This window comes from Ursus americanus, chromosome 22 (genome assembly GCF_024610735.1).
Source record: "Ursus americanus isolate L20-20 chromosome 22, mUrsAme1.1.p, whole genome shotgun sequence".
NCBI lineage: Eukaryota > Metazoa > Chordata > Mammalia > Carnivora > Ursidae > Ursus > Ursus americanus.
In genome coordinates, this window is record NC_142148.1 from 46,751,434 (window position 1) to 46,770,079 (window position 18,646).

Genomic DNA, 18,646 nt, shown 5'->3' on the forward strand with positions numbered 1-18,646 from the left:
AGCACAGTCATCCACTTTGAGCATTGACCCAAGATGCTGGGGGTTCCTGGGCTTGCCTCATTTATCCAAGGGTGGTCAAGTCTGTGCAAATTTTCTTCAGCCAAACCTTATTATGATTTCCACACACAAAAAAGTAAATTCTATCAGCTTTTTTGCTGATTAAACCTTCTGGTGCTGGTTTCAATAATGGCAGATGTTAACTTGTCTGCCATTTTGCTAATTAGTGACTTCTGATTCCAATGAATCACCTTGTGATGGAGATTTCTGATGGAGTACTGAACATTCACAACTGTTTTTAGATTGTGAAGAGTTTATCTTTGTGAATGCACACACTTCCCACTGTTTATACTGAAGTATTTTGAAACGCATTACCACATTGACCACCACCTGTCTAATAGATATATGTGAGTCATGTGTGTAATTTCAAATTACCTTGGAGCTACATTTTCAAAAGTAAAAAGAATCAGATGAGCTTAATTTTAATAATATATTTTATTTAATCAAATGTATCCAAAGTAGTATTGTTTCAAAGGTAACCAATATAAAAATTATTAATAAGATGCTCTGTAGTACCAACTTTATCTTGATTCAGACACTAAATTTCCAGCAGTTAAATTTGAACGCAGTTCTACCAAAACAACAAAGTCATGTTTAATGAAAAAAGTTTTGGCCTACCTCTAGGAGGGGGAGTTAAGATGGCAGAGGAGTAGGGGTCCCCTTTTTCAGCTGGTCCCCTGAGTCGAGCTGGATAGGTACCAGACCATCCTGAAAACCCACAGAATCAGCCTGAGACATAGGAAGATACACCTGGAGCTCTACAAATGAACATCTCCAGAGCTGAGTTTTGAGGTACAAAGCAGGGAGCTGTGAATCCGCGCACAGGTATCAGAAGATAAATGGAAGGGGGAGGGAGCCCCCACGCTTGGGCGACAGGAAGCGGTAGCCACCTGCACTGGGGAGCAGGCCAGACTCGCAGACCGGCACCCGCGAGAGAGCAGAATGAGACTGTGAGCCTGGGAACACGCATGCGACCAGACTGAAAACCAGAGCTCCGGAGTGCTCACACGAACTAGACTGAAACTGAGAGCTTGGGAGCACTTGCGCGACCTGACTGACAACCAGAGCTCTGGAGCACTCACTGGAACCGGACTGATCCTGGGAGCTCGGGACCGTGCGCAACCAGACTGAAAACCGGCACTCCAGAGTGCGCACGAACCACAATGAAACAGAGAGCTCAGGAGCACGCGCGCGAGAACTGGGGGGCAGCTGGCGGTGTTAGAAACACAAAGGACAGAGACGTGCAGGCCCTGGAAGTGAGGACTGGGACGCCGGCTGTGGGGTGCACAACCTGGGACACTGCAGGGTTTTTAGCAGCACCAACAGAAACAGAGTTAAAGAGGCCAAGAGAGCTCATTGGAGAGCTGACTGCGATCTCTCTGTTCTGAGACAGAGGCTAGGATACAGCCACTGCTGCTCTGACTTTCGGAAGAGCCACAGAAAACCGCCAGGGAAAGCCACCAGAGAACAAAAGCCAGAAATTTCGGCTCACATTGTGCCAATCTCCATCCCCCTCGCAAGGGACAGGGCGACTCTACCCAAAAGGGTTGCCTGAATATCAGCGCAGCAGGCCCCTCCCCCAGAAGGCAGGCTGAAAAATCAAGAAGCCCACATCCCTAAGGTCCCTATAAAACAAGTGCACACTGCCTGGGTCCCCGTCAATAATTTGGGCTCTGGACAACCCTGCAACCTCTCCTCATCAGAATGATGAGAAGGAGAAATCCACCCCAGCAAAGACAAGATAATGAGTCTGTGGCCTCTGCCACAGAACTGATGGATATGGATATAACCAAATTGTCAGAAATGGAGTTCAGAATAACAATGGTCAAGATGATGTGTAGACTTGAAAAAAATATTAACGAAAATATTAACGAGAATAGAGCATCTCTAAGGGCGGAAATGAGAGAGAATCTGGAGAAATTAAAAATGCTATGAATCAAATGCAGTCAAAACTAGATGCTCTGACAGCCAGGGTAAATGAGGCAGAAGGATGAATTAGTGAATTGGAGGATGGGATGGTAGAAGAGAAAGTTAAAACAGAGACTTGGCTCAAAAAAAAAATCCAATCTCAAGAATGTAGATTACGGGAGATTACTGACTCAATGAAATGTTCCAATGTCAGAATCATCGGCATCCCCGAGGGGGTGGAGAAAGAGAGAGGTCTAGAAGAGATATTTGAACAAATTGTAGCTAAACTTCCCTAATCTAGCAAAGGAAACAAGCATTCGTGTCCAAGAGGCAGAGTGGACCCCTCCCAAGGTCAACCACGAAAACCCTATGCCACCTCACATCATAGTGCAATTCGCAAATATTAGATCCAAGGATACAGTATTGAAAGTGGCCAGGGCGAAGAAATTTCTCACATACAAATGCAAAAATATCAGAATTACGTCAGAATGGAATATTACTCAGCCATCAAAAAGTATGATTTCTCAACATTTGTAGCGACATGGACGGGACTGGAGGAGATAATGCTAAGTGAAATAAGTCAAGCAGAGAAAGACAATTATCATATGGTTTCACTCATTTATGCAACATAAGAAGTAGGAAGATCAGTAGGAGAAGGGAAGAAGGATGGGGGTTAAACAGAAGGGGGAATGAACCATGAGAGACTGTGGACTCTTGGAAACAAACTGTGGGCTTTAGAGGGGAGGGGGTGGGGGATTGGGATAGGCTGGTGATGGGTAGTAAGGAGGGCACATATTGCATGTTGCCCTGGGTGTTATACGCAGGTAATGAATCATGGAACTTTATATCAAAAACTTGGGATGTACTATATGTGACTAGCATAACATAATAAAAAATTATTATTAAAAAAAAGTCTCTTATGTTTTCTCTCTCTCTCTCTCTTTTTCTCCTGCACAGCAAACAATCAACAAAACTAAAAGGCAGCCTATGGAATGGGAGAAGTTTTTTGCAAATGATATATCTGATATAGGGTCAGTATCCAAAATTTATAAAGAACTTATCAAACTCAACACCCAAAAAACAAATAATCCAGTTAAGAAATGGGCAGAAGACATGAATAGACACTTCTCCAAAGAAGATATCCAGATGGCTAACAGACATGAAAAGATGTTTAACGTTACTCATCATCAATGAAACACAAATCAAAACTATGATGAGATACCACCTCATACCTGTCACAATGGCTAAAATTAACAGCACAAGAAACAACAGATGTTGGTGAGGATGGGGAGAAAGGAGAACCCTCTTGCAGTGTTGGCGGGAAAGCAAACTAGAGCAGTCACTCTGGAAAACAGTATGGAGGTTCCTCAAAAAGTTAAAAATAGAACTACCATATGATCCAGCAATTGCATTACTAGGTATTTACACAAAGGACACAAAGATACAGATTCAAAGGGGTACATGCACCCTGATTTTTATAGCAGCATTATCAACAAGAGTCAAACTTTGGAAAGAGCCTGAATGTCCATCAACTGATGAATGGATAAAGAAGAGGGGATATATGTATATACAGTGGAATATTATTCAGCCATCAAAAAGAATGAAATCTTGTCATTTGCAATGACATGGATGGAGCTAGAGTATATTATGCTAAGTGAAATAAGTCAGTCAGAGAAAGACAAATACCATATGATTTCACTCATATGTGGAATTTAAGAAAAGAAACAGATGAACATATGGAAAGGGGAAAAATAACAATTTTAGAAATGTATCTTGAATAAGGGGCTGCAACTGCATTTTCCAATTGTCAGCAACTTCTGCCTCTTGGCCACAAAGGTCCACTTCCAATATGCTGTGATGCTGGTACTGAGCCTCTGCAGCACTTTTCTGCCAGCTGCTCCCTATTGGGCTCTGCTTAGTTGGGCTGGAGGGCAGGGGGCATCAGCAGGATACTGTCAGGTGGGAGGAGGCATGAGGAAAGATGTCTGAAAAGAGATTGCTCTCAGAAGGCTGTGCATATCCCAAGGCAGTGGATCTAAGACAGACAAGAACAGGAAGATATTTCACGGAGGTGCAGATTCCATCCTTGATTCTAAGTCAAATATAAGGGTGATGGCACATTTTGCATTCATGTAAGGTCAGTTCAGTTTAATTTCATGTACAGCAAAGTGTAACTTATAGGATATAGAAACCAGAGACACTCATACATATTTTATTTATGTGAATAACAATTATGTCCATTTGCTCACTCTTTCTATATTATATCCATTCTCTTTAACAATAGGAGTCTTGAACTGTGACTTGGCACATGACCATCTGCCTGGACACCAGCTCCTAGTCCCCTTGCAGCGGGGTGTGGCCCAGTGAGTCAGGACTGGCTGAAGGTGTGGGCAGAAGGGATGTGGATCCCTGAGGGTCATAAACTACTCTCACTGATCTTTATTCCCCCTTAACCTTTTATTTGATATATTTTGAAACTTACAAGGAAGCCATAAACATGGTACAGAAACTCCTGTATATACCCTCACTTTGTTCTTCTTATTCAAAATTACTTTGCCTGTTAGGGATCTTTAGTGGTTCCTTAGGAATTTCAGGATTGTTTTTTCTATTTCTGTAAAAATGTATTTGGGATTTTGATAGGGATTACATTGGACCTGTAAACTCCTTGGGTAATATGGACTTTTAAACAATACTAATTCTTCCAATCCATGAACATGGAAGGTTTTCCATTTATTTGTTTCTGCTTTCATTTCTTTCACTAGTATTTTATAGTTTTCAGTGTACATGTCTTTCACCTCCTTGGTTAGGTTTATTTCTATTTTATTCTTTTTGGTATTCTTGCCAATGAGATTTTTAAAATTTCTCTTTCGAATAGTTCAGTATTGGTGTATAGAAATGCAACAGATTTTTGTGTGTTGATTTTGCATTTTGTGACTTTGCTGAGTTTATTTATTTGTTCTGATAGTTGTTGTTGAGTCTCTACGGTTTTCTACATATTTCTGATCTTTATTACTGAGGGCATCTTGCCATCATTATAAGAACCACAAGGACCAGTACAGCCATAACACTGGTTCTGAAAGGCGAACTTGGGCCCAGGTGAGTGTCTTCACACAATTTTTAACCTGTATTATTGCACAAAACAGACATCTTGCAGATGTCACTGCAATCCTTGCTCTAATTATAATTTTTTTTTTAATCTTCTCAGTGATATCATTGTAAAACTAAAGGCCAGGAATGCCACTAGAAGGCCTGTGTTTGGAACATTCTGTTCCTAGAATGAGATTTCTTTAGAAATGAAAGCAAGAACAGAAGTGTTTTGGAAAACATTCTTCAGATTAGCTTTCAAACCAAGAACAGAGGAAGAATGAGAACAAAAAGGAAGAAAATCAACAGTAATGTTAAATTTTATGTATCTACTAGACTAAGGTTGTGGTGCCCAGTAGTTTAGTCAAACCCTAGTCTAAATGTTCCTGTAAAGGTATTTTTATAGATATGATTTACATCTGCGGTTAGCTGACTTTAAGTAAAAGAGATCACCTTTGACAATGTCAGATGAGCCTCATCCAACAAAATTAGGTTTGCAGGAGAAGAAGGAATTCTGGCTTAAGATAATAACGTAAATTCTTCCTGAGTTTTCAGGCTGCCGGCCTGCCTGACAAACTTCAGACTTACTAGACCCTATAGTCACATGAGCTAATTACTTAAAATAAATTTCTTTATATATAAACATAGATCTTATTGACTCTGTTTATCTGGAGAACAGTAAGTGATATACCCACTAATTTAGTTAAAGGAAGAGTATTTCCTAGGAATTTAAGTACCTGGACCAATGAGACTGACATGAAGCGCAAAGTGGATTTGAAGGCCAGGATAAGGAGATGGGGACTAATACAGATCCAATTGCTCTTGAAGAGGGAACTAAAAAGTTGAGGGAAACATATGCTATTATTGAATTAGAAACAGTGGCCAGAGCCAAAGGCGTCCGACAGATGAAGAGAACAGAGGTCTCAGGACAGACTGGAATGACACCGTTAGAGGAGAGGGAAGATTTGAAAACTACTGGGGGGGGGGGTGCACAAAGAATACCCACAGCAAGAGTAGTTGAGAGACTGCACCCTAAAACTGTGAGAGTCACCTGAGGACTGTGACTTCAGCAGTCTGGGTGAGGGCCTGGGGATCAGCATGTGTTCAACGTTCTTGGGTGATTCTGTGGACAGCAGGGGTAAGGACCACACCTAGGTCAGATTTGCTGATCAAGTTCTCCAACCTAAACTCATCAGAGCTCCCTTGCTGTGTTTCCAGGTGATGTGGACACAATAGGTAGAAATACAGGTTTGATTCCGCTGCAGGGGAGTGTGCTTAATGAACTGCGGGAAACTAAGGGAGGGTGTGGCTGAGACAGGATACACTCACTACAAGCAGCTGGGTGGGGTTAGTGGACATCGTGATGGGAAATGTCTCCTTAGATGCAACTTATCCATCTCAGGAAGGGAGAATGGACAAGACTTGCTTCAATAGCAGACAATCTTGATAAACTAGCAGTTACGGATTTATATCCTTCCATAGGGTACCCCTCAGGCAAAATGTAGTGTAAGAACAGGAATTGAGAGGGGTCTGAAAGCAAGGAGAAAGAAAAGGCAAGAAAGGGAGGCACTCATTCTGGCAAATAACAAGCCCCACCGGAGTTAGGAAAGTTTAGTGACCAACCTGAGAAGCAGGTAAAGCCACCAAAAATTTACCTGATCCTTGCTAAAAGACAAGGGCAAGAGTGAGACATTCTGCTTCAGTTGGTGACCGACCATTCCTGAAGTGAAAGCAGTGCTTCTCCAACTTTAGCCTGTGTCAGAATCACCCAATTACATAATGATATATACATTGGTTACATATTTCTATGTAACAAATTACTGCAAAACTTCCAAGCTTAAGACAATAAGCATTGAGTATCTAAGTTTCCACGGATCAGGAATGCAATACATGACTTAATTGGGTGTCTCTAGCTCAGGGTCTCTATGAGGTTACAGCCGAGCTCTTGGCCAGAGATGTGGTCTCTGATGGAGGCCTGCCTGGTGATGGCGGGTGGGGAACTGCCCCCAAGCTCCCCCACAGGGCTGCCAGCGAAACTTGGTTCCTCATCATGTGAGTGTCTCCACAGGCTGCCTGAGTGTCCTTACATCACAGCAACTAGTGATCTGAGAGAGGGAGAGCCAGAGAGTGCCCAAGATGGAAGCCACAGTCTTTCTAGACCATACAGACTAGGTTTGCCAGTGACATCTCTTCGCTTCTGCTGAAGGCTTTTCATTACAAACTAGTTACTAAGATCAGCCCGTGCTCAGGGGAAGGGGACTGATTATACAAGGGCCTGAAGGCCAGGATAAGGAGATCATAAGGGCCATCCAGGAGGTTGCCTAACACAGTTTATTAACACACAGATTATTGGACCCTCCCCCAGAGTTTCTGAATCAGCAGGGCTGGGGTGGACCCTAAGAATTTGCATTGCTAACAAATTCCTGGCTGCAGTTCCTACTGCTGCAGCTAATCCAAGAACCCCACTTTGGGAATTGCTGTTTTGAAAACCCTACACCCAATCATACTGAGAATTAGGCTCCATCTGCTGCAGAAAGTTGGACTTCACCCAGGCACTGAGACTGGAAATCTCAATGGCTCAGATTCTGGCTGAGTCTGAGCTGAATATAAATTTGGGAAGGACAGTTTATAAACCTTAACTTAAAATTTTGGATTTTTAAACTCACACAAGAACAAGAGAATTCTGCCTGGGCTTTAATTCCTTTGGATTTTAACTGTTAAGTAGAAGTTCAACTTGCAAGGGGAATTAGTCTTGAACTTCAATTTTTCCTGAGAATGAGATAATGAGGGTGGGATGTGGTGGGAAATTTCTCTGTTGGCTTATAATTAGAGTACAATCGTTTAATTGTACTTGCTTAATTTTGTTGAGGCTTGATTGGACAATGTGGCCAGAAATTACTTAAAATGGGAAAGAGAGCACAGAGTAAACTTTTGGCTTGGATAAATGGAGCTTTGGGATGGATTTTGTTAAATAGCTTTATTCAGATATAATTCACATACAACACTATTCAGACTTTTAATGTGTGTAATTCAGTGTTTTTTAGTATATTAACAGAATTGTGCAAATATCTCCACAATCTAACTTTAGAACATTTTCATTATCCCCTTTCCACCTCTCTGCTGCCAACCCCCCCTACTGTTGCCCCCAGCCCTAGGCAACCACTAGTCTACATTTTGACTTTATTTATTTATTTTTTATTTTATTGTTTTAGAGATTTTATTTATTTATTTGAGAGACAGAGAGCTAAAGAGCACAAATGAGGGAGAAGGAGAAGCAGGCTCCCCGCAGAGCAGGGAGCCCAATGCAGGGCTCGATCCCAGCACCCTGGGATCACGACCTGAGCCAAAGGCAGACACTTAACCAACTGAGCCACCCAGGAGCCCCTACATTTGTCTTTATAAATTTGCCCCTTCTAGCCATTTAAAATGAATGAAATCACACAATATGTGGTCTTTTTGTTGCTGACTTTATTGGATACCACAATGTTTTCAAGATTCTTCCATGTTGTAACATGTATCAGTACTTTAATTTTTATTTTGCCCAACCATGACCCATTATATAGATATATTTCATTTTCTTTACTCATTCATCAATTAACAGATATATGTTTCTGTCTCTCTCTCTTTCTTTTTTTTTTTTCAATTTTATGAATAACACTGCTACAGGCATTCATTTGTAAGTTTTTGTATGGCCATGTTTTCATTTATATTGGGTGTCTGTATCAGAGCAGAATTGTTGGGTGATATGGTAACCACATGCCTAACCTTTTGAAGAACTGCCAAACTATTTACCAAAGCAACTGCACCATTTTACATCTCTACCAGCAATACCAGTTGCTAATTTGTTATTGTCTGTTTTTAATTTTTCTTTTTACTATAGCCATATAACGGGTGTGAAGTGATATCTCATTTTGACTTGCATTTCTGTAATAGCTAATGAGAGCATTTTTTCCAGGTACTTCTTTGTCATTTGCATATCTTCTTTGGAGAAATGTCCATTCAAATCCTTTGGGATTTTAAAAATTGGTTTTTTTTTTTTAATTTAATTGGGTAACTTTTTAATTTTTAAAATTGAGGTTTATTCAGTTATTTAAAAATGGGTTAATTGTCTTCTTATTGAGTTGTAATAGTTCTTTATATATTCTGGATACAAATTCCATATTAGCTATATGATTTGCAAATGTTCTTTCCCATTGGTTGTCTTTTTTCTTTATTCATAGGATTGTCAAATGACAAAACTAAACCAATTTAGTAATAAGTGTGATGTCTTTTATAGGAGGAAAAGCAATCCATGGGTTGGGAGAATACAGTGCCACCCAAGTGATAGTACACTCCTCCTGCAGAAATTTGGTTAAGAGAAACTTTTATATAGCATGAGAAGCACCAACATGGAGATAGGGCATGATTGGCTGTGGTTGCATATCTGACCTTGTTTGGAAAGATCAAGGAACAAGAAAATAAGAATAAAGCCCAGGTTGGACTGGACACTTTGTGTTTCTTGTCAAATGGAGACTTTACAGGAACATGAAAGTTAGGTTTGTTGGTGTGGCATCCTGAGGAGGAATGGCTCCATCTTGAACCTAATAATTTATTTCAACAGCTCCCCTTTACCTTTGATCATCCTCTTGACCATTCAAGAGTTTTGATTAAAAAAAATATTGCCCTTAGGGATGTCTGGGTGGCTCAGTTGGTTAAGTGTCCAGCTCTTGGTTTTGACTCAGGTCATGATCTCAGGGTTGTGAGCTAGAGCCCTATGTCAGGCTCTGTGCTCAGTGGGTAGTCTGCTTGAGATTCTCTCTCCCTCTTTCCCTCCCCCTCCTGGTGCTCTCTCTCTTGATAGATAGATGATAGATAGATAGATAGATAGATAGATAGATAGATAGATAGATAGATGATAGAAAAAATCTGTAAAAAATATTGGCCTTAGTGTGACTCTTAGGTATCATTGCCTCTGGGGGTCTCAGTGTAATATTCACAAGAAATGATGTCAAGTTGTATTATTGGAGCTGGTTACATTCTTCTGTTTTCTTTTGTTGTTTCATTGGTCGGAGACCATCTATCACCCAGTCAATGGCTGCCCACATGCATTTAAAACTTTTGAGGGAATGCAGTGTATTAAGGAGAAAGTAGTAGTTATTACCAGTAAAATGATACCCTTAGTTTGAAGATCACTCCTGAGCCAGGGTCTCCATGAACCAAATCAGCTAGAATTAAGTAAGTCAAGAAATGATCCCAAAGAAGGGGATATTTCTTTAAGTTAGTTGTCCTCTTTATGTATTTCATGTAACTTTGTCTCCACTTTCCCAGAAGTGTTTATCCAGATACCGTAGATATTATCGATTATTGCACAAATTCCTTCTTGTTCTACAAGTAGGTAATTCAGAGCCAGGTAGTTATAGCTTTGGTCACAGACCTTGATCTTTCCCTTACAGTAAGAAATGGCCCCCCAGGGTTAAGGAGGCTAACATGATAGAGAGGGAGCTGAGTGCCCCAGTGAAGCTGAGGCATTGGGAATCAGAAGTGTGTGACAACTACAGAACCACTACCATCATGGTATTTCTAACAATCATTTGGAAGTTGGATTACCAAGCCCCCCCACCGCCCACCAACCTTGCAATAGCCTGAGATATGTAAATAATGGCATTATCTTGCCAGGCAAGAGCCAGAAGAAAAGGTGGAAAAATATCTTCATGGTGTAAGAGTTAGGAAAGGATGGCCAGAGAGGGAAAAAGAAAGGAAAAAAAATGTTCTTAATCCAACACCTTAGGTGGAAGCAGCCTTCCTCAATACTGGCTACATCTCTTCCTCATCAGTTTGATTTAGAGCTCTCCAGCATCTGTGCAAAACCAAATTTCAGGTGGGCCCTTCTTCAGTTTTGAAATATGGACTGGAGGTTTGACACCTTGTAATTTGGCAGCAGTGTTAGTAGTCAAGAGGACTTCGTAGGACCATCAGTGAATCTTGCTTTTGCAAACACTTTAAAGTAAAACAATAATTGTCTATAAATTGTAAAATATTTTAAAATGGCCATGGTTAAAGATCTCACGAGAGTTACTTATAATGCAATTGACACAAATTTTATTTAACATTTTAAGATGATAACTGGAATTATGACTAATAACATTATACCATGACAGATTTTTAGGAATTCTATATAATTTCTGGAACATTTATATTAAAACATATACAAATATAACCTAAGAAGGTTAAACATCACTTCTCACTTGACCATACTTTCAACGTAATTTAACATATGAAATAAGTCTAATTAATTTGATTTCTTTTTATAAGGCAAGAGAACAATTCTTTTGAAATGTTCCCAAACATCCTCTAGAAAATCCCATAGTTAGTTTGAGGTCAAAAAGTCTTCCTTTAGAATTTGTTTTTTGAGAGGCTGCTGGGAAGATGGTAGAGTAGGAGGACCCTGGGCTCACCTCTTGCCACATGACCACCTAGAGAACACCGACATCAGCATAAATAACCCCAGAAAATGACCCAAAGACTGGCAGAACAGACTCTCTGCAGCCCGACATAGACAAGAGGCCACAGCAAACTGGATCCACCCACTCTGATACCCTCTTGGTAAGATCCCATTAAAGCAGAGCCACATGCCTGGCAGTGTGGAAGCAGCCCAGACAAGGGTCAACACCACTCCAAAGTGAGTCCTGCTCCAGGGAGAGGGAAGATAACCACACACCAGTCTGACTGTGACCCCAGCAGTGGGCTGGGGCAGGCAGCTGGTCTGACTGCTGGCCCTACCCACCAGTAAAAACTTCTCAGGGGACAACACAGGGAAAGTTCTCTGCAGCTAGGTGCTACTTCATCTCTGGCAAACACCTGGTCTTAGTCAACTCAAGCCCAAGGCAGCCCCACCCTGGCCCACTAACACCACAGGCACCAAACTCTGCCCACAATAGGCAAAGAGCCATCACAGGCTGGACCAAAGGCAAACACAGCTCTGACACAACAGTAGGACACCCCTGTAGCAACACACATAGGAGACACCTCTGAAGTATCATTTTCTGGTGAAAAGGAGAAATTGCACTGTGGGGAACTACAAGACGTCTTCTTCATAAAGCCACTACTTTCAAGTGCTGACTTTCCTAACACATAGAAACAGACACAGCAATAGACAACATGAGGAGACAGAGGAATATGTCCCAAATGAAAGAGCAGAACAAAATCATAGCAAGAGACTTAAACAAAATGGAGGTAAGTAATATGTCTGATAGCAAATTTAAAGTAATGCTTATAGAGATACTCACTAGAATTGAGAAAGGAGGGCAGGACCTCCATGAGACCCTCCACAAAGAGATAGGAGACCTAGAAAAGAACCAATTAGAGATAATGAACTCACTAAATGAAAATAAAAATAGACCACCTGGAATAAATAGCAAACATAGAAAAAAATAGAAGAATGGATCAGCAACCTGATTAAGACATAGTAATGGAAAGTAATCAAGCTAAGCAGACAAGAGGGAAAAAAAAATATGCAAACTGAGAATAGACCCGGGTGCTCAGTGACAGTGTCAAGCAGAACAGTCACATGATAGGGATCCCAGAAGAAGAAGAGTGAGAAAAGGGGGCAAAAGATTTATTTGAAGAAATAATAGCTGAAAACTTCCTGAATCTAGGGAGGGAAAGAGAAATCCGGATCCAGGAGGCAAAGAAAGCCCCCAACAAAACCAAACCAGAGAAGTCTACACTAAGACACAAAGTATATAAGATGGTCAAAGTAGAGAATTTTGAAAGCAGCAAGAAATAGGAAAGCAGTTACATACAAGGGAAACCCCATAAGGCTATCAGAGGATTTTTTTCAGCAAAAACTTTGCACGCCAGAAGAGAGTAGCATGATATAATCAAAGTGCTAAAAGGAAAAATATCTGCAGCCATAAATACTCTATCCAGCAAGGCTTTCATTCAGAATAGGAGAGATAGAGTTTCCCAGAAAAAAAACTAGTTTTTGTTTTGAGTCCCAAATCCACAGTCCAGACACCCTCCTGCCTGAGTCAACATGCACTGCCTGCCAACTTCTCAGTACCAGCTCAACATGCCTTCACCTCAGATGGACAAGGATTTAAACTGAAACTCTTCCCCTCAAATTCCATCCCCTGTGCTCAAGTTTGTGCCTAAAGCGGAATGAAGCAACCCAAATAGTGACACTAATTCTGTGGAATATATAATAGATTAAAGGAGTGTGCTAGGCTGAGAACATCTCCAACAAGCACAACAAAGAGAAATACATACAGCATGATTCTGGTTACTAAAAGAAACAAACCAAGGAAAAATAAAACAAGACAAAATCAGAGACAGAGACAAACCATAAGAGACTCTTAATCATAGTTAACAAACTGAGGATTGCTGGAGGGGAGGTGGATGGGGGATGGGGTAACTGGGTGATGGGCATTAAGAACACAATATGTAATCACTGATGAATCACTGAACTCTACCTCTGAAACTAACAATACACTCTGTGTTAATTAATTGAATTTAAATTTAAAAAAAGAACCCCCCCAAAAGAATTTGTTTTTGAGAAGTTTGTCAAAAATATCAAAAGGTTTTAAAACACTTGATCAGATAGGATCATAGGTCACCATGAAACAATACAAAACATATCCATTTAATCAAAGTGACATTAAAGACTGAAGAAATACAGAAATTTTCGTAGCTATAAAAAGAACAACAACAAAAGCTTACGTCTTTTAATATTGAGAAGACTAGATTTTAAGTAATCAAAGACCTAATAAAGAAATGAATCACAGTACATTATTTTGGTAAGGTACAAGTTTTTTGTTTTCTAGGCCGATTACTTGAAGGATAAAGAAAAAAAAATTTTTTTTTTACAATTTCTTATTAAGAACAGACGGATAATCTCAAACCCCCCCAAAACAAAACAAAACAAAACAAAACAAAACAAAAAAACCCCACACACCAAATAAACCCTGTCCTTTTAACAGAGAATCAAATTCGATTAGACTTCAGTGTACTTATGATACAGTCCTTAAAAAGTAAATCCATTCCAATTGCCAGCTGGCCCACACATAAATTTCTTTTTCCAAGATTTCTTTTCCACAAACCTTCTACCATACCTTTTATATCCATTTATGTTTTTCCTCCTTTTTCTTATTCTAGAAAAAAGTCATACTTTACTTTTCACACACAGTTATTATGGGGTGTCTGGAGTGAGTGGGGGCTGGCAGAGTGGGCAGTGAAAGAATTCACCCAAGGCAGAACAAAAGAGGTGGAAGTTTATTGAATATACTGCCAGGGAGCCAGGGAGCAGTGGGCATGGCAGCAAAGGAGAGACCATCTACCATGAGGTGGTGGTGAGGGGCTATAGTTATAGGGCAGAGTGAGGGAGTATGGAGATGTAAGGAATATTCCCTTTAGGTAATCTTAAGAACTGTGCCTGGTTGTAAGTAGCTCATTGGTTGGTTGGGCCTTATGGCTTACTGAGCCTGTTGGTGTCAGCTCAGGGGTGCTGTGGGCCCTTCTGTCTGCTCAGGTTTCCACTGCTCAAGCCTGTTGCCTAAAAGCAGCCTCTATAGTTCCTTCGTTTCACTCTTATTATTTCTACAAAGTTTTGATTAGAATTCTTGATCCTTATAGTTCTTAATTCCTAATGAAAGCAAAGATGTAAGCAATTGTGGACTGTCCACTACACCAGCATTTATAAATACACTTCATGATTTCTGAAAGTGTATTTTTACTCATAGTAAATTTTTTGGTGCGACATCAGACAAGTTTACTGAAAGACCCAAATATCTTTACTTCCTTTTGTAGTAAAAAGCCAAAAGTAGATAAACTTGTGTTTAATATTTAAATTTTTAGGATTTTATCTGACTTGGAAGATATCTAGATATTTGATGAATATCCTGTAGTAAAAAGCCAAAAGTAGATAAACTTGTGTTTAATATTTAAATTTTTAGGATTTTATCTGACTTGGAAGATATCTAGATATTTGATGAATATCCACCATTTAACTTCACTTAGTATAACTTTAAGGTTTCAAGTTACCAAAAATATTTTATAAACTATTTTTAAGAAGACATATCATATACATAGTTGAAAAATTCATTTTTAAACGTATATCTTACTTATATCTAATTTACCTGTTCTAAAATCATGCATAGCTTTTTTTTTATTAAAAAAAAATTCATGAGACACTAAACAGTTAGCCATCATCTTAAACTATCTTTCTTGCTAACAAATTTTGTTAGCAGATATAACATGAGCTTACTTGACTTCTGGAAATCTAGGTAGAGCAAAAGTTATATGTCCAAATTATATTTAATGCTGGTGATGTGGTTTTGGAATATAGGTGAGGTTCAGAAGGGTGGAGTCCGGAACCGAGGACCAAGAAAGAATTCTTAAAATGTCTTTGGTGCAAAATGGTAGTTTATTAAAGCACAGGGACAGGACCCTTGGGCAGAAAGAGCTGCTGCCCTGGGGTTGTGAGGGGTGGCTGATTATATACTGTGGGGTTGGGGGAGGTTTAGGGGAAAGGGAGGTTTCAAAAGGATTTTCATATGTTAAAGATTCACAGGATACCAGAGGCCTTGCCATTGTCAAGTTTTTTTCCCCTCTAACAAGGCATGAACATAAAGGTAGTTGGGAACTTCCTGGAGGAACATTTCACTCTGCCTGCTTCAAGTATCTGTCAGTGGGCTGCAGGTTATAAGGACATTTAATTGTACCTACATTTCCTTCTGGAAGCTAGGTTATTGATAGAAATGCTTTCTTCTTGTAAATTGCTAAGACATTTGTAAACTGAGGGAGACTCAGGTCCTGCAGGATTGTGATCTCCATAAGTTAACTGTTTTTTTTTTTCTCCAGCCAGGAGTGCCTGAGGAATGTCACATACATTCCATGGGGGGGGGCGCGGTTGTGGGGTGTCAACTTTTGTTTTGTCCTCAGCTTGCCTTCTGCTCCCTCATCACTGGTAACTCTGAAGACATAGCTGTTTTAATTAAACAAACAAACTTAAACTAACTTTTATGTACTGAAGATTATCCTAGATCACATGAACTTGAAAAACATTTGTGTTAGTTTCTGTATTTCTGAGAGTATATTTCTATATAGAGAGTATACTTAATTTATAGAGCACTTACTTTCCTATAAGCCAATTAAATACTGCTCTTTACAAATTAAATTTGACAATACCATCTGGAGGTACAAAAGACCCAACACACCTATAACATGCATACGTAAACATATAGACAGATACAGAGCTCTTATGGCTTTTGTTTTAAAATTTTAGCCATGGAACAGGTACCACAGTGCAAATCTCACTAGTTTATGCAAGTACAGTTGGATCCAAGCTATGTTTCTGGCAGGAATAATTTAAGGCTACCTGCTCAGACAGCTTAAGATTTCAGTTAATATTTGTGCCAAAGATTTAAGAATATATTTGCCTATACTAGCCTTTATATTCCCTCTGATAAGACTTACCTACCTGAAGTTAGCATTTCAAAAATGTAGAACATTCCTAGAGAAGAATGGGTAGAAAATTTACATCTCCAAGGCACAGGAAAATAATGCAAGTTCCTGGGAGAGGATTTCTGTTTCCTAAGTCCAGGTATTTTACAATGCCTATAAGCCTTTTGAGATGAATAGGGGAGCTTTGTGATTGTTAAAAAGGATAGGTGGGCTTTGAATTGCTTAGGTGAATGGGCCCTTTCTGTTCTTGTAAAAACTCAATTTGTAAAATAAGATAATTGTTTTAATTCCTCAAAGAATTGGTTTGCATCCTGAATGCTATCAAGCAGCTGAGCCAGTCACCCACTGTATTATCTTCAATTTGCTTTTCAAAAATGGGAATCAAAAAATTCCTTGAGCCATTTGTCTTTGGAATCCTTATCTTTCCCTCTGGGTACCTAGTTTCATTTAGCTTAGGGAAGAGGGCTGAAAAGAAATTTTCTATCAGCCTGCCAATATTAGCTTCCAATCTGGCCAACTTCTGACCACATAACTACTTCAAAAAAATCCTTTCAAGTATCTTGCCAGGTTTTACCTGGGACAAACAGTAAATATTCCTGGCAGTATTGAACAACCCCATGGTTATAAGAGATGTCCCCCAACAGGTGCAAAAAAGATACCACCCTCCCAAGATTTAGAGCCCAAGTATAGCCAAAAGAGGAAAGATTTACATAATTTCCCTGAGAGTTGGCAACAGTTGGTAGGAACCTAGCTGCAAATGGAGAACAGCCCACATTTCTGTCTGGCCATATTTGGGGGGCCTCCAACCTGATGGTGCACAAGCCAAATTCTCAGGACACAAAACAAACAAGAAGGTAATAGCTGTTCCTAAGAAAGAAAACGATTAATAACCAATGGACACCCATAAACCATATCCACAGGAGTCTGAACTTGGAAATGAAAGAACATGAAATTTTGCCTTCCTCTTTTGACTAGATACTAGAAGCAGACATCCAGGAGAGTTGACTCTGGTAGGAATTCTTACCCTTGGCTGGCTTCTGCCAGTTTTCCCAGAAGGCCATCTGTAGGCTCTGGAACAAGTAGGTTTAAAGTAGGGAGTGTAGCCCTGCTATCTATCAGAATTTGCCAAGGTTTTCCCTTAATTTTAACATTAGTTCCCCTTTGGCCATTTAAGGAAATAACTCGAAAGGCTTCACTGGAGAATCTCTTACTAGAGTCCCATCAACCCTGGGAGTGGCCATCTGGAGGGCCCTCCTTTGAAGATAATTTTACAATTGATTGAAAATGAGACACTGATTTCTTGGCCAAAGCTTTGATGATGGACCCCTAGGAGGGTGCAACAGGGGAGACCCAGTTTTTTGTTTTTGTTTTTAGGTTTCTGGCCTTTGAGTTGTTGCAGCTGGAAAACCCAACCTGACAGGCTCAAAGAAGGGGGACGACTGTTTCACATAACTAAGATGTCTAGAGGAAGGGCTGACATCTCTCACTGCTAGAGGTGGGGACTCATGTTTGCTATCTCTTGACTGAGTTCTGATGCCCCCTGTAATTTGCCTTCATTTTCAAACAGCTGCTCTGGGCCTCCTGTCTTCTCATCTTCATGCCCAGCAAAAAAGAGAGAGCCTGCTATTCAAATAGTTGAAAGAAAATTCCACCATGAAGTCTCATGATCCACAGGTGGCCAGACTTGGGTCACATGCCATCTTTAAGGCAGTCACTAAGGCCTGGGGGAGACTGGCTGCTCAGACTGCTTTAGCCAAGATCACATTCTCCAAGTCATGGTCCAAAGGGTAGCGTCAGCTTCCCTGGAAACTGGTGGAGGGAGGGGGAAGGAGGATGCATCACCACCTGGATGGCCTTCTCATTATTATAAGAAGGCCAGGCTGCCATTGGTTTGTGAGTCAGCACTAAACTCAGGGACCGTTTGATGATGTTGCCTTCACATGGACTGTGTGACCAGTGAGGAATGCACATAGCCTGTGGGGTAAACAGTCCTCAGCACCATGTATCAGCTAACAGCCATTCAAGAAGGGTGGACATTTTTCTTAGTCTATTCCTCAGGGGCCTGGATTTGGGTAAAAGAAAAATAAGTATCGTTCTTCATGATTACAAGTACCTCACCAAAATGTTGGATCCTGTTCACCAGGAAGCCCTATATTTT

General features: G+C 40.3%; 1 long non-coding RNA gene across 1 annotated transcript; it reads right to left on the minus strand.

Annotated features, from left to right (window-relative positions):
* Positions 1 to 473: 473 nt before the first annotated feature.
* Positions 474 to 15,151, minus strand: LOC148108077 (uncharacterized). Its single transcript, XR_015720976.1, has 2 exons — positions 12,315 to 15,151; positions 474 to 4,000 (listed from the first exon to the last, which is right to left on the minus strand). It is a non-coding gene; the product is annotated as an uncharacterized LOC148108077 (long non-coding RNA).
* Between the last annotated feature and the right edge of the window lie 3,495 nt (positions 15,152 to 18,646).